The following is a 15,800-nucleotide window of genomic DNA, read 5'->3' as shown; positions in this document are numbered from 1 at the left end:
ACGGTGCTGCGGCTGAACTGGAACAAACCGAAAACTGAGTTATGCTGGACCACGGCGCTATGAATTCCCAATTCCTCTGCCTGGGCTGCTCAGTGCAGCTTGGCGGAGAAATGCTGATGATGGAAGAAATAAAACATGAGCGCAAAGAGCCGGGGCGACGGGCGTTGATTTCCCCTGCAGCAGCAGAGATGGTATGAGCAGGCTGGAGGGTCCCGCGCAGGGCAGGGGGTGATGGTGCCGCGGGGAGCCAGGGTCTCCGGGGTCTTGTGCTTCCAACCAGCAGCGGCTTCACCCAGCTGTGCACCCCACACTTGGGATCCTCGCTTCCCTTTTAATCGTACTTCAAAACCAGGGTAATGACTTAAAAGTAAGCAAAGAAAGCAGCCAACAAAGACATGAGGGCTTGTTTGATCTTTCTCCAAAAGGAGATTAGGAATCAGTTCCTAATAGAAAATCCATAAATGACAGTGCTGGAAGGAAAAGCCAGAAAAGAGCTGGGACCAGCCGCACACGGGGGGTTTGTGCTCCCAGGACGCGCTTGGCACCTCGAGGGCAGCGTGGCCAGCGAGTGCCTCCATCACCAGCCCCCCGGCACGCGGCCTCTCCGGCCACGCGCCCTTGCAGTGCCAAGGGGCTCTGCAGCGAGAAGGCTTTGGTGAGACCGTAATCGCCCGGCACTGCGAGGCGTCCGAATCCTCTCGCGGGGACGGGGATGCCGATTCCTGCAGAGATGCGCGGCGGTGCTGCCTGCATCCCCCTGCCAGCCCATGCTGCAGCCCCGGGTGCATTTCGGGGTGGCTGGAGGGGCAGCCGGTGCTAACCAGGGTGCTTAGGAGTTGCCAGCTCTGGTCCCAGCTCCTGATCCGTACAACAGCTCTTCATACCACCGAGACCCACAGGCGGGTGCGTGGCTATGGTAGCACATGAGCTGGCTTTCCTTGTTTCTCCCTGGACTGCATGGGCAGGCAGGGAAATCCGGGAGGATGAGGCCAAGAGCCCCCACGCTGGGGTGGGGTCATGCCTGCCGGCAGGCGCGCCCACACCACAGACACCTTCCCAAAGCTGCTTCAGTAAGAGTCGAGCCTGTGTGGAGGAGGAGGAGGAGGAGAAGGAGGAGGAGGAGGAGGAGGAGGAGGAGGAGGAGGAGGTTAAAGCCCACGTAATGTTGATTCTCGCTCACGCACGGCGCGCTGCAGGCACGGGGCTGGTGGGGAAGCGGTGTAATTACCCCCGGCTGTCCTGAACGCGTGTTCCCCTCGAGAGCTTCTCACCAGCTCTCCTGTCTCCACCAAGCACAAGCCTCGAGTGCCGCCTGGGGTCATGCTTTTTAGTGCCAGGATTTAGAAGAATAAAATCTAAAAGCTGGCATGAGGCATGCAGTGAAGTTGCTGCCTGCAACGGTAACAGCATATTTCGGTAGCTGAATTGAATATGACCCCTCTTATGCAGCAGGTCAGCAAATAAATCAAGGGATTAATTGCTGCTGTCGATATATATCTCAGCAGTATCCAAACATTTACAAATGTGAGCTTAGCACTGCGGTCGCAGTGCTGGAGCTGGCGTGTCCAGGCCTGGCACTGGTGGCTGGTCCCACTGCACCCCGCGCCGAGCGGCGTCCGGGCCGTCGTCTGGGTCTGCTTCCAGATCCATGCCCTGTGCAGTGACTCCGGCTTCTTCCGCAGCCAGCCACTTTCAAACCGTGGTTTCCCCAAGCTGGCTTTTGCCCTGGACAGCGGCTCACCACTCGCCACAGGCTCAGTGGCCCCGGGGCAAGTCCCAGCTCTGCACCTGCAGCACCGCGGCGGCTGTCCCTGTGCCACCCTGCTAATAAGAATGCTTTCGGAAGGGGGTTGCTAATAATCCCGGCACGCTGCTTCTCACACTCTCCTCTGCTGGCAAACCCTGCCAGCAGCCTCAGCTGCTGCGTAAGAAGCAATAAAAGAGCAAAAATGGCTCAGCTGTGCACTCTGAGCCGAGCTACAGGCTGAGGAACAAGGAAGCTGTGCAAAGAGACCGGAGGGGAGCTGGGGGCTGGAGCCGGCAGAGCCACCGCGCAGGGCGGTGGTTTGCTCAGCACAGAAGGAAGGGCTCTGCTCCGCTGGCAGCCCGGCAAAGGCACCGTCCCCGCCACCGCGAGCCAGCCGCAGCAGGGAGAAAGACAGCAGCGAGCCCGAAGATGGGGCTGCAGCCTGGAGAGGGGCTGCTGGTTTCACGAGACTGCGCACCCCGACACTTTGGCTTCGTTATTTTAATTCTGCATCTCAGATTCTCCCGCTAATAGAGCAAAACGGTATTGAACTGGAAATGTCGTTTAATTATTTTTTAAAAAATAGACTCTGGAAGGTCAGTAAATGGAAATACCAGCGACCACAGACCGCGTTGCTAGTCTTACAGCAAGAAATGCGTCCTCTGTTCTCAGGGCAAGTCAGCTGTGACTTGGTCTAGCCGCTGGGCTGCAAATTATTCATGTCCTCTGATGACCGCCGTCAAGAAATCATAAGCCCTTCTGCTCCTGAAAGAGCTTCTAGACAGATATAACGACCTATTTATATTCATGCATTCATCACAGAGATTATTAATTAATACGTTTTATTGGTTTTGTTAAAATCATCTGTACTAATTTTAGGGGGGATTTTAGCAATATCATTGCATTAAGTGCAAATAACCTGGAACTAAGGGATTGTTTTTGTGAATGTGGATATTAATGCCTCTCCTGGAAACGCTCTGCGGCGGGGGGAGGGAAAGCATTAACGGTCCCATTACGCTGTATTACACAAATGGCATGTTTCGCTCATGGAGGGGATTTAATGGCTTGGTGCAATAACAGTCTAAAAGCTGGCAAGGGTAAGATAATGGACTGTAAAAAATATATGTTTATTGACACTTTCCCTCATTGTTTGGATTTCTGCAGGGCTGAATCTCCTTGGCGAGCCGCGTGATGCTGCACAGGAAGGTGCCTGTGCGGGATGAGACCCTTGTCCGGTGGTGGCGACGGGGCCCGGCACATGGCCCCTGCCAGCCGCGCTTGCCGGCCACGACCCAGCGGGAAGCAGCAGCAAGCCCCCCCCGCCTGGCAGCCAGACGATGGACCCCGCGAGCCGGGGGGCACAGCTCAGCCCCGCGCCGGCGCGTGGTGCCGGAGGTGCGAGGGACGCTCGCCCATCTCCCGCAGGAGGGGCAGGTCCCGATCCCGCTTCCCGCTCCCCCGGGGAGGTGAGAGGCAGCCCCAGCCCCGCCGGCAGCCGAAAGCTGGCCCCTCTGCGCTTGCCTGCGAGCGCTGGCTGATGCTGGGGAGAGGCAGCCCGCAGAAATATGTCAAATTAGCGTTCCAGCACAATGCACAGGCTTTAAATATAAACTTCGTGAAGAGAGGCTGACATTGCTGCCTGTCTCCAGGTCCTCAGAGTCATTTGATCATCTCCCTAACAAAACACTGAGCCCTCCCAAAGACACACTGCTGCAGGCTAAGAAATAAAACCCCCACTAAAGATGCCACGATATGGAATGATATCATCTCTCGTTACACAATGAGACGGCACGATTTGGCCCCTGAAGCCTAAGACGCATTTTTCAGGCACATTCAGAATGTCTTTTTATTTTAAGTACTCGCGCCTGGGCTGCATTCCCACGGAGACGCGGGGCTCTGTTCCCAGGGCGGTTGTGCCAGCGGCTCGTCCAAGCGCCGAGAGCGACGGCAGGCAATAGCAGAGCCGGACTTCACCTGCACGGGCTGCCCTGGTGCTTCCCACGCCTTTAGAAGTCTTGGAGAAGTGCTAGAGCAGGCAGCGTTGCAGGGTTTATTTTCTAACCTGGCCGCAGGCACAGGCTTGTTTGTCTTCAGCTTCTGAACACGGGGTTATAAGGGGAAGAAATGACTTGGCTACTTCCCTAAGCAGTAGCAGCAGGGCAAGAAAACGCTCTTCCAGCCCTTCCTGGCTGTATCGGCTCCAGTCCCCGGGAGGCATGGGGCCGGCAGCGGGCAGGAGGGCACCGCGGGCAGCGGAGCGGAGCACCGGAGCCGCCCGGAGCTGTGCAGTGTGAAAACAAACTGAGGGGTGGGAGATGTCTGCGGAGACCCAAGGCAGTTAGTGATATGGCAGTTGTGATAATTGTTCTGCTTGGAATCTCATGCACTGGTAATTATTACTCTCCTAATTTCATTATTCACTATTGTGATAGGTAGCTTCACCTCTCTCTATTTCTCTCTCTCATACAAACCTCTTATTAGCATTCCCTGCAATGAAATTATTCCCCATCCTACAGCCGAAACAAGCCAAGAGCAGGCTGGTGCACAAGATCATCATGTTACAGCTGCCTTTCTGCGGCTCCCGTGTTCCACACTTGCTGTGACACCAGAAGCGGCATCACGGGAGGGTGGTGCGGGGCCACGGTGCAGCTTCCCAAAGAGCTGCAGGGCACACACCCTTTCCCAGGGGAGGAACTGCTCCAGGCCACACGAAGCTGTTTGACTAGGGCTGTGTGATCCGCTTCCAAAAAAAACAAAAAAAAAAAAAGGAAAACTTCCACTTAGCCTTTCTTACGATCCATAAAATGCTGCTGGAGGCAGAGGCAGCTGCTGATATAAAAAAGTTACAGTTGGTGAAGAGAAGTTATTGCAGTTGCATGAGATGCCTGTGACTGTGCAAGTGCTGGGCTGCTAATGCAGAAATAAAGCACCAGTGCTGCTCCACTTCCCGTATCCGTTTCCCGGAGTGCCGGGTGCCAGCAGGGCCGGGTGTCTCAGGACCGCACTGGTGGCTGCGGCTTTCTGAGCCCCTCACCACCTCGCCATGCGCTGGGTAAGGGACGCCGTGTGCCGGAGCCGGTGCTGTTGAGGTGGTCAGTGCAGCACGAAACCTCTATTGCAAGGGAAGGGCTGGCACGCGGAGGTCTAGGCGAGATACCCGGCTGCTCCACCTGGCCACGGACCTGAGCAGCTGAGCATGCAGCCTTTACATCCCGCCCTGCGTGAAAAGGTCAGAGCAGGCGAGGTTAATGGCGGTACTAGAGCAGCCTAATTAACCTCTGGTGCAAGGTTATAAAAAGCTGCAGGTGGGAGGAAGGGCTCCAGAGCTCTGCTTGCCCTAGTGCTGGAGGAGGAGGAGGAGGGCGGTGGCGGCGGCACGGTGGGCTGCGTGGGTGCTGCTGGCGTGGAGGCTGAAGGAGCGTCCCACTGCTCAGCTGGGCAGGGGGCAGCCCAAAAAGGGAGTCCCTGCAACCCTCCCCATTCAACTCAGGAAAGCCAGCAGCCCCCAAGTTCTTGTCTGTGACCCATCACCTTGTTTTGCCTCCTGGAAACTCGGGAGGAGTAAGGTAGGAGGAGGGAGGGGGCGTGTGGAAGACTGGTTGCAGCTACACCTCGGGACTGTGGGTGCTGCAGGCATTTGAGATTGGAAAAAAAGTAATTTTCAACTGCAAATTGGTAACTGGATCCCTAATGTTAGCTTTGCAGTTCCAGAAAACACAGAAACCTGTTGTAACGCCTCGCCACGCAGCGCTGGGCTGCGGCCAGGCAGGCAACAGCACAAGCCCACGCAGCAGCCAGGACGGGGCCACGGCTCCTGCGACGATGCTCGCAGAGGGCTCGTGATGCTCGCAGGGGGTTTGATGCAACTGTTTAACAGCAGTGTTTAAAAAGAGGAGTTGCCATGGCAACTGCCACCCGGGTTTTTTGGCGGATCGGTACAGGGAAACGCTTGCTCTGTGTGTGCCCAGCCCCGGCGCAGCGGTCACGCTCCTCTGCCTGCTCGGCTCCGAGGCAGCCCGCGTCCCGGCGCCCGCTCTCCTCTGTGGGCACGTGCGTGGTGGCTGCTCGCGGGGGCCCGTGCCCCGGAGGGTCCCGCAGCCGAGCCCGCAGCGAGGTGGCTGCTCGCGGCCTGCAGCTCTGAGCGTGCCGTGCTCTTGCATGAGCCGTGGCTTCCTCCAGCAAACGCGTGCTCACCTTCCAGGCTCCCTGCAACGAGCACAAGGGGCAGGAGCTTCCGCTCTTCGTTAAGCAGGGACCTGCTTCTGCGTCGTCCAGGAACAGCCTGCTGTAGGGATGACCAGCAGCTGCCCTGAGCGTCGGGCACGTGTCAGCGGGGAGGTAACCGTTCGTTTCCCACTTGTAATTACTTTGCATGCTGTCTTAATAGCTTAGTTGCTAACTAAGACTACTACATCTTTGGTAGTAATAAAAGCAGTCCCTCGGTGGGTGGGGTTTTTGGCATTTCATATCGGTTCCAAAATGAATAATTTATACAAGCCTTTACTGGAGCCCAGAGTTATACAATAAATGTTCCATGCAAACACGCTCACATAGTTCAATGTTAATATCTCTCCAGTGAATTTCCCTGGCAGGCCAAACCAGCCTGGGATTGCCACATTGCTTATTTACGTAAAATATCATAATCTCACTTTTATTTGCATTTCTGAAGTGCCATTAGGGTGATTTGGAGCGCATGAGCCCAGCCAGTTGATTGCAGCTGCAGCTCCTGGTCCAGGGTGGGAAATGACTTCCAGGACTCCGAGGCCAGACGTGGCCAAGAGCAGAAATCGGTTTTGGCAGTCGGGCGCTGTGGGAACGCAGAGCCTGGGGGGTAAGTGCCAGGGTGCGGGAGATGAGCATTTGGGTGTTTTCAAGGGGCGGTGTGTCTGTATGGGACTGAGCAGATGGGGATGGGAACAGCGCGTGTCACTGGGAGCTGCTGAGCGACAGCCTGAGCCCACCCTCCTGCCTTGCTTTGGGCAGCTTATATCCAAGGCAGCTTATATCCAAGGCAGCTTATATCCAAGGCAGCTCTGCGAGAGAAGGGTGGCAGCTTTCGGCAGCGATGGCTGGGCTGGGCCCCCACCCCTCCCCAAACCAGCGCGCTCTTTAGGGAGTTCTTCCTTTCTCAGTCAGGTGAAATTGTACCATCTAAAATGATTTCATGGCTTAAATCCCAATTGTAGCCTCCAGAGACTAATTACCTCCTTCCTGCATTTGCATCCTTTACACTAAGTCAGTTTAAGGGAGGTGTGACGTTTTGGAAGGAGATATGAAACTGAGAGACAAAAATCTTCTAAGAAGTAAATGGCTTGGAAGACAGATGCGAAAACACGCACATGGTGAGTGTGCCCATTTTGAGACGGGTTTGATCCTCTTTCCCATCGGGACTGGGACAGGGGAGGTGGCGGAGGGTAAGTGTCCCTCGGATGGGCCCTTGCCAATGTTCCACCCGCAGAAGAGGAGCCTCCAGCGGGAAGGGAGGCGTGCGGCTTGTGCTCTGCCGCATCCTCTTCAGAAAGAAATGACAAGCACCAGCTTGGTGGTTCTGTGCCTGTCTGAATCCAGATGTCTGGCTCCCAGACAGATTTGTGCTGCTTTCTGCTGCTCACAGAGGAGAGGCAGCTTTAAGACAGGCAAAAATTATTTCCAAGTTGTTGCTTTGTGCACTGTTGTCTTCAGCCAAGCCAAGCGCTGCTGGGGCTTTCTGATGTTCTTTGTGTGATTTTGAGGCTCTCTTCAAAGCTTAGGTTTGTGCAGCCGCAGGTCTCAGCAATGGGGAGGAGGGAACGGTCTCCTTGCAGCCAGGATGCCTATTGACGCGTCTTCTGCTTTGCTCCGTTCCAAAACAGGACGCGGAAATGATTTTCCAAGGCGTCTGTGCCTGCCACTCAAACCTCCTGACTTCATCATTTGAAGCACGTTCTCATCTGCTTTTCTTCTGTCCCTGCAAACTCCACCTGGAGCTGATATCCCGTTCAGCTCACGCAGCCAGGAGTGACGGCTCCGCAGACTGAAGGTGGCCGGGATGTCCCCTGCGCCGTGGCTGGGTGGCCAGCAGCCCTCCTGGGACCCGCAGCAACTCCTGCTGCCTGCTGCTTATAGTGGCTCTCTGGGGAACGAGAGCTTCCAGTGTCGCAGGTGAGCTCAGCAGGAGGGTTTCCAAAGAAAAGCAGTAACAGTTGTTTGAGAAAATTAATTGAACTTATTTGACAAATACTTGCAGATCTAGGGAGCGAGTGTACATATACCGGGAAGAATGGCTTCAAAGAAAGCCTATTGTGGCGGCTGTCACTTGTTCTGCTCCTTTTTCTCTCTCTTTTTTTTTTTTTTTTCTCTTGAAACTGATATGAGCCAGGGAGCTAGCGAAAGAGGACTTCATTTCATCCAAAAGCAAACTCAGCAGCACCTGGCTTATTCTGGAGGATCTCCACAGGCCTTCATTGTTTGGCCATGCTGCTGTCTGGGCAAATTTAGCACATAGCCAGTAGGCTGCTTTAATAGGAGTGCTGCGATTTCAGGAGAGCTATAAATTCATATTCCCCTGTAATTGCAATAGCACACCTTGGTGCTGTTGCTGTAGCAAGAAAATGGTTCTCCCCAGTGCACTGGGGACTTGGCAAAGATGCTGGCACAAACAGGATAATGAACGTTAGATAACTTCCATGTTTCACAGACTTGAGCTTAAATATTGAAAGAGCAGCATCCCTGCATCAGAGGGGCTTAAAATTATCTTCAATCTATCTTCAATCTAGAGCACGTTTTCCCCTCTGCACACTGGGATTTGCATGGGGACCTCACTTCAGCGTTAATGGGCTTTGTGAGTTTGGAACATGCCTTAATGCACTGCGTCCCTCGTATCTCTTGTCTAAGTAAAATGAGTTTGAATTTTTCATCTTAATCGCAGACTTGTGATCTGGAATAGATGTTCTTGTACTGAAAAGCATCCGCTTTTAGATCCGTTCCTCAGGGTATACGACGACACAGGCGTGTCCCCGTCTCTGCTGCCTGTACGCTGCATTCAGAGAGCACAGCTGTATCCCGGCGGTGGTTTGCATTTCAGTAGTCAGCAAATCTCGGAAATGCCTCAGGGCTCCAGAAAGACTCCCCTTCTACGGACAGGTAAATTCAAGCAAGACATTTTGTGCTACTGTTCTCTACTCTAGCTTGGCACAGTGTTTTCAGTCTGTGGCGTGGGTATGTGAAAGGGGTCCCTCCTCGGAACAATCCGGCTTTGGAGGGCGCGGGTGGCCCGTGGGGAGCAGCGAAGGTGCGACAGGCTGGGTGGCAGCCAGCCTGGGGGCTCCCTTCCTAGGCCAGCCCCTGGCCAGCTGGAGCACTTCGGGCAATCCCTCGCGCTGCTTGGGACCGGGCTTCCCTGGCCTTAACGTCAAGCTAACGGTCTTGGCTCTTGCTGCTACCCTGCAACCGTAGGAGCGCTCTTTAAAGTTGCTGCTGTAGTGGAATAAAAAGTTACCTCTAACCCTCTAGGGATCTGGCAAAGATGCTGGCACAAAAATAGTTTGTAATGAGCTTTAAGACATATTAATGAAGAGAAGCATAATTATTATTACTGAGTTCAATTACAGCCCTTGGATTACAAATATTCTCCCACAATCCCTCAAGAAAGAAATGCATCTTGACTCTGCAATTAAATAAACTGCATATCAAGGGGAGGGAAGAGGATTAAGCTACAGAAGAAAGAATTGCTTCAACTTGACTGTGGTGGCCCCTCTCATCCTCCTGACCAGCTATCTGCGCTTTGAGGAGAAGGATCCCTGCTCAGCAGAGTGCAACGGCAATGAAAGTATTCTTTGGGAAACTGGTGGTTGGCTTCCTTCCAAAGTCTTAGGCATCCATAATGCAGCAGTTGCAACGTTAGGAGAATCTAATAAACTCCTTTCTGAAATATTTATGGAAGTGCACACCTGTACATTTCTCTTTCCCAAAGATGCAACCTAGGCACTTCTTAAGGTTTTTTTTCCTTCCCAGTTACCGAACGTAGAGACAAAATTGAGGAATTCGCATGTTTCCCACAAAGGAGCATGACCGAAAGCACAAAGTGGTAAGAAATGTGTAGCCGCAATCACAGAGCATTGCCACAGGTCAAGGGCTGGGGAAGCTGCACACTGAGTGCAGGGAGCTTGACCCTGACAACGCAGCGGAAATGTCAGGCGGTGGTAAAAACAATTGCGCTCCCTGGAGAATAGCAAGATCCGGGGGCTGGAGTAGCTACAGATGTGCCTTTGGGCTTCTTGGCCAGAGAAGCTTGTCTCCAGAGAGCTTTGAGGGAAGGTGAAACCGGTGCTTAGCTGTGTGCTGAGCGATGAGGGGCACTGCATTTCTTTCACTTGCAGTGAGAAATCTGTTACCGAGGGGATCGCCCTGACACAGATGCTGGGTGGCGAAGGACCAGGCTCCCTCCCAGGGTCAGAGTAGCTCTGCTGGCTTTGATGCTAGTGGAGCAGAGTCTGCCAGGGTCCAGGGGATGGTACAGGTGGTCCACAGAACAGCGCTGCTCCCACCCGCATCCCAGCACGGGATGCTCCGCACCCACCAGAGCAGGGGGTTCAGTGTCGCTCTACCATTTGCTGCTTTTAACCCTAAAATCTATCCTGAAACACTTCTGACATTGAAATGCACAGAGTTAAGCAGAAGTCCTTGGTGATGTTGTGGCTGGTTTTCTGCAGGACGTAAAGAAGCAACGACAAGCCTTGGCGAGCGTATGAACACACGTGGAGACTGTGACGGCAGCGGTACAGGCAAGTTACCAGCTGCCTTGTTGAGCGCTGCCTCGGAACTCGGTTTCTTTTCCTATTAAGCAAGATGACAAAAATCACAGCCACGCATGTTGTAGCAGCTTCTCGTTAAACATTGCTATTGTCTGCAGACCGAGCGGTTTGCCTGCCTGCACTAGTCGTCTCTGGAAATGACAGAGCTAACGCTTGTTTAAATTCTCTCAGAACCCACTACCTGAATACATTTCTCGTGCAGCCTGATCGTTGTTGAATCTTTCCTGCCTAACCTGGTTTATGCACTGTTTCAGGGCTTGCTTTTGATCGCACCGGCTGTAGGACACTTGTTCGTACTGTGAACCCTACTTCTTTGTTCCTGCAAGTGTGCTACCCGTAGGAAAACCTTTGTCCAAATAATCTCCGATTCCCCAAAGAGACAGAGCTGCTGGATTTGCTTTCTAGTTGAAGTGACAGCAAGGAATATACAGATTTATTCTTCTATTCATTGGTGGTTTTCTATTAGTGTATTCTCACATCAAATCAAAGTATCAAAATAACATCCCTGCTATACTGGCCGCAGCTTCTGGCCACTAGACAGACATCTGAGGAACAGATATTTTTAGTTGAAGAGGATAACCAGCAAGGGTTATTTAGTGAAGAAGATGACCTGGGACGCACGGTAAGAAGAAAATGTGATGCACAAACTTTCAGCAGAATCTGAGAGGACTGGAATTACAATGGTCGCCTCTGACTGCTGCACCTCTGCCATGTGCCAGGCAGCTCCGGATCCTGCCAGCACCCCCAAAGCAGAGTCACCGTGGGCACTGAGAGCACCTGGCTGTGGACGCTTCTTCCAGTGACGGCTCGGGGCTCCTGGCCAGGCATTTGGCACAGTTTGCTCCAACGGCCGAGTTGAGGAAGCGGTCTGCATTGCCATGTACCTGCCCTGGGTGCAGAACAAGGCAAGGAGAGGGACAGAAAGATGTGGCAGTCAAGTTTCTAGCTACATGACAGCATTTGTGTTACTAGAATGCTTTTAAGCTCTAAGCCTTCTTCCTAGGTTTTATTTAATTCTGACTCCCTTCAAGTATTAAGCACTGTCAGTGCACACAGAAAAGAGCACTAGAAACTCGCTACTTGTGAAGGAGTTCTCAGCTGAAGTCTTTGTCCACTTACGTGATTAATCTGTCTCTGTCTGAAGTGCAGCTATTGCACACCAGGATAGTGTCCGCACAGTTGCACTACATTTTCTTTACAATATGCAAGCGGTGTGGATGGCAAGGCACACAGCTGACCCTGCAAAGAGGTGGAAGATGACTTCAGTGCTGTGGCATTGTGTAACAGAGCTACTCCTGGAAGACAACTGCTTCAAAAGAGTCAGTACACAGGAGATCCACCAGTGATTTCGTGATGGAGGCATACTTGCATGTAGAAAATACTTAAACAGATTGTAATGAAGATCTGGCTTCATTACTGGAGCCTCGTAGGGCTGATAACTGAATCGCTCCTGTTGCACTGAAGTCCCCAGTTGGAATGAATGTGCAAACACACGGCACTCTAGGACGCTGGAGCGGTTGTCTTAGCATGAATCCTGCCAATGGTACAATATTGCTTGCTGTTGCATGAACAGAACATGTCTCCTCTGATTGTTTTTTCCTGCTCTTTTGAGATAGATGCTGTCTGAGGATCCCCACTGGTAGCAGGTCTTCTCTGAGGTACAGTTACAGCTCTTTATATGTAACCTCTGGCATTGGTAATGGAGGGTAAAAAAAAAAAAAAAAAAAGAGATCTAAGTGCTTTTCAGATGAAACTTGCTCCTTTTCTGGAAGGAGTTTGTGAGACTTGACAAGAGACTGTCCTCAGCGGCCTGTTTCACGGTCCTGCCCTAGGGTGTTTCAACTGTAAGTATCCTTTTTTTAATTTGGGGAGCTATTGAACTGTGATAACATTCCTGGAGTAGCTTGAACTCCCACTCCTGTAAGATATCAGGGAAAAAGATGCCTCTGGAGGAAAATGCTGATGGTTTTTTGCTCCGCTGAGAAGGTGCTACCTGGCCCAGCTGCCTTTTCCATCTCAGACCGGTGATCACCGGTGGGGACTGCGCCTCTGCTCAGGCCAGCTCTGTCTTTGGAGATATCATTTGTCTGCCTCGCAACTGGTGATAGTTAGGAGCCAAGAATTAAATTGTTGAGGCTTTATAAACTCTATGGATTGAATTATCACGAGGTAAGTGACAGAAAATGAGCAAGAGTTAATTATGTGACAGAGAGGGAGAGTGCCACTGGGAAGCAATCATTTCAAACGCAAATAGAAATATTTATAGACTCAGGACTGCAAAACTTGCCACCGTGCTCTGACACAAGATGTGCTATTGATTCACGAGCAACAGTTTAGGATGGGGCTTTGACAGCCATGTGGGCCACGGCTCTGCTAAAAGGCAAGTCCCATCTCAAGCTGGGTTCAAAGGGATGTGGTAATGTGATAAAATCGGGTAAAATTCTGTAAAATAAGAATTTAAAATATCCTGTTCATCTTCTGGTTTCAGTCCCTCTTTAGAGTGCCTGTGTCCCTTCCAAGGGAGGGCTGCACACAGCTCTGCCGGGCTCGGTAGCCTTCAGGCAGTGCCTGCTGCCGCCCCGTAAGCCCCAATTTCGGGCATGTGCACAGTTCGTGCAGGTGCTCGCTTCTCGGCTCTTCTGTGGCTCCCCGTCCCGCAATGCTTCCGCTCCTTCCTGTGGTCCAGGCAGAGTGCTGGGGAGAGGAGACGAACGCGGTCCTGAGAGTCTGCATATGCCGAGAGGCAGAAAGACTTTAAAACCGATAAACATCTGAGAGCGGCCACCCTGAAGTCACCCTCCTGCAGGGTGCTCCCACTCTCCTGCATTGCTCCTGAGGATTATCCCATGCTTGGGAGCAGTCGTGAAGCAGAGCAACTCCTCGGTGGGTATCACTCGGCAATGGAGCGGCATGCTCTCCCAACAGCGGCAGGCTTGGCCTGCGCTATTTTCGTGTTGCTAGCAGGGACTAATTCACATGGGAGCAGAAAGAATTTGCTGTTGCCTGCAGACAACAGAGGGAAGAAGATAATTCATTCCCATTCCAAAAGCAATCTCTGCAGGTGCGTTTTGAGACAGGTTTCCAACCATCTCCCTTTGGAGACCACCAAGCAGGCTTTAAAGATTCCTTTATATTTTTAGCAGCAACATAATAGTGGTGGAAATTTAATAAACTTCACCATCAAATATTTATCCCATTACACTGGCTCAAGTAATTTAAGCTGCTGAAATCAACATTGTGGTTTTATTTTTAATGAGCCCTGTGTAAAACAGCCTCTTCTATCATTGTCAGGCATGTATGGAAGAGAACTGCATTTACTCAAAGCATTTTTAATCTCCCCACAGAAACAATGTTAAATAATGTACAACATTTACCAAAATGTTACCTGTCACGGGTAGAAAAGCTAGCTAGGGTTAGGCAAGCCTGATGTTTAGTGGCACTTAGGATGGAGCAAGAGCATACCTTTTTTCTAATCTCGCTAGGCAAATAATGTTGAGAGCGCCCTGGGCTCATGTTCTGGACGGAGTTCAGCCTGGCTGCATGCAGGCGGGGTGTTCCCACCTTGTCCCGCTGGCAGCCGGGCAGGGTGGCAATGCCAGGACAGGCGGCTGAGTTCCCTGCAGCCAGGGAAGAGGAAGGGCAGGGGTGGGCTGGCGGAAACGGGCAGAAGCTGCTCGTTTCCCAGATCCACGGCAGCGGGCGATGCCAGACTATCAGAGCTGCTAAACGCAACTGCTCCAGCTCCCTGGGTTGCAAAGAAACCAGGCAAAAAAAGGGGCACCTGGGCCACCTGCAGGAGGGCGAAAAGGCTCGACGGGGCACTGGGCGTCTTCCATGCTAACTGTGCAGTGACGTGGCCTCCGTGGACCGCGACGTGGCCTCCGGACCACGACAGCCTCACGGAGCTGCGTGGCCAGCAGCCGCTGTGCCCACGCGTGGGCTCTGGGCGCTGCATCACCGGTCTAACACTGACCCCCAGTGTCTGGCAGCCGGTGAGGCCGAGCCGCTGCCCCAGCTTTGCTCCTGGGAGTAGCTGAACAAGGGTAAAGCCGCTGTTAGGTTTGAGGTACACTAAACCGCAAGCCCTGCTGCAAAACGGCATGGAGAAGGAGGTGGCGGTGGGAAGGGGGTGTCTGTTTGCCTGGCTGCAGTTAAAGCAACTATTAAGTCAGGAAAAGATTTCTGTAAGCTGCTGTTCTGCTTTTTAATGGTGAGGCTGAGTTGCCACAGTCCATGTAATCAGATTCCTGGAGCACTGGTAATGATTTGGTCTCAGTGGGACGCTTTGAGCTGGGAGAGATTTACTTGCGTTTTGTGAAACGCTTTAAAAATCAATGCTGCTCAAAGCAATTAAGGTCTTTGGAAGGGTAGGGAACCTTGGGCAAATCGGGTGCCCTGAATTCACTGGTTCGTGTTTGCGGAGTGCTTTGGAAAGGATTTGCCGTGTAAACGCTGGAGTTCGTTAGGAAAAGTGGGTATGTGCATCAATAGCGGGGAAGATCCGACTGCCAGCAGCCAGCCCCGGGCAGGGCTCCGGCATCTCCAGTCGTACCCGGCACAGAGAGGTCAGCACCATGCAGCTCCTCCGTCAGACAAGCATCACAACTACCCAACTGGAGATGCGTGCTCTGTATTCTCTGTTTCCCAGACATCCCTTAAGGTTTTTTATCAATGAATGTCATAGTTTTTCTCCTTGCTGCTCTTTCTTGTAAAGCCTATGTACTCCACTCAGTTGTGTTAATTAATTTCTTCAGATACTGGCTTTCCACATTTGGTTTTTGATAAGATACTAGAAAGAAAGCCAAACAAAGGCTCAAAAAGAGATTTCTTGCATGGCAAGCGTGAAGTTCCATTATGTACCGTAAATTCCCTGTTATTTCTAGGCCAGGGCTCTCTAGCTCCTCGTGTGAATACGCCTTGGAAATGAAAATGGAGGTCTGATTCGATTTGAGTGGTGCAAAGGTACTCAAGACAGCAGCGCTCGGGCCAGCTGCAGCAGAGCGTTGCTGACCCCCTTGAGTGTTTCAGTTCTAGCTGGGATATCGACTCATCGGAGATCCGTCCAGGAGACAGTGCCTCTGGGAGCCCCAAATCTGCAGTTCAGTATTCGCTGTCATCACCCGAGTTGGCATGACCACGTTGTTTGCCAGGAGGAGAGAACGACAGCTAAAAAGTGGCATCCTCAAATCTTGAGCGAAAGAGCAACCGGTGCTGCTGGCGCTCGCTCCGCCGAGGAGGCGGCGGGCAGGAAGGATGCTGCG

The sequence above is a fragment of the Pelecanus crispus genome, chromosome 15, assembly GCF_030463565.1.
Source record: "Pelecanus crispus isolate bPelCri1 chromosome 15, bPelCri1.pri, whole genome shotgun sequence".
In the NCBI taxonomy this organism is placed as follows: domain Eukaryota; kingdom Metazoa; phylum Chordata; class Aves; order Pelecaniformes; family Pelecanidae; genus Pelecanus; species Pelecanus crispus.
The sequence above is the reverse complement of the archived record's forward strand: the minus strand, read 5'-3'. Positions refer to the sequence as shown.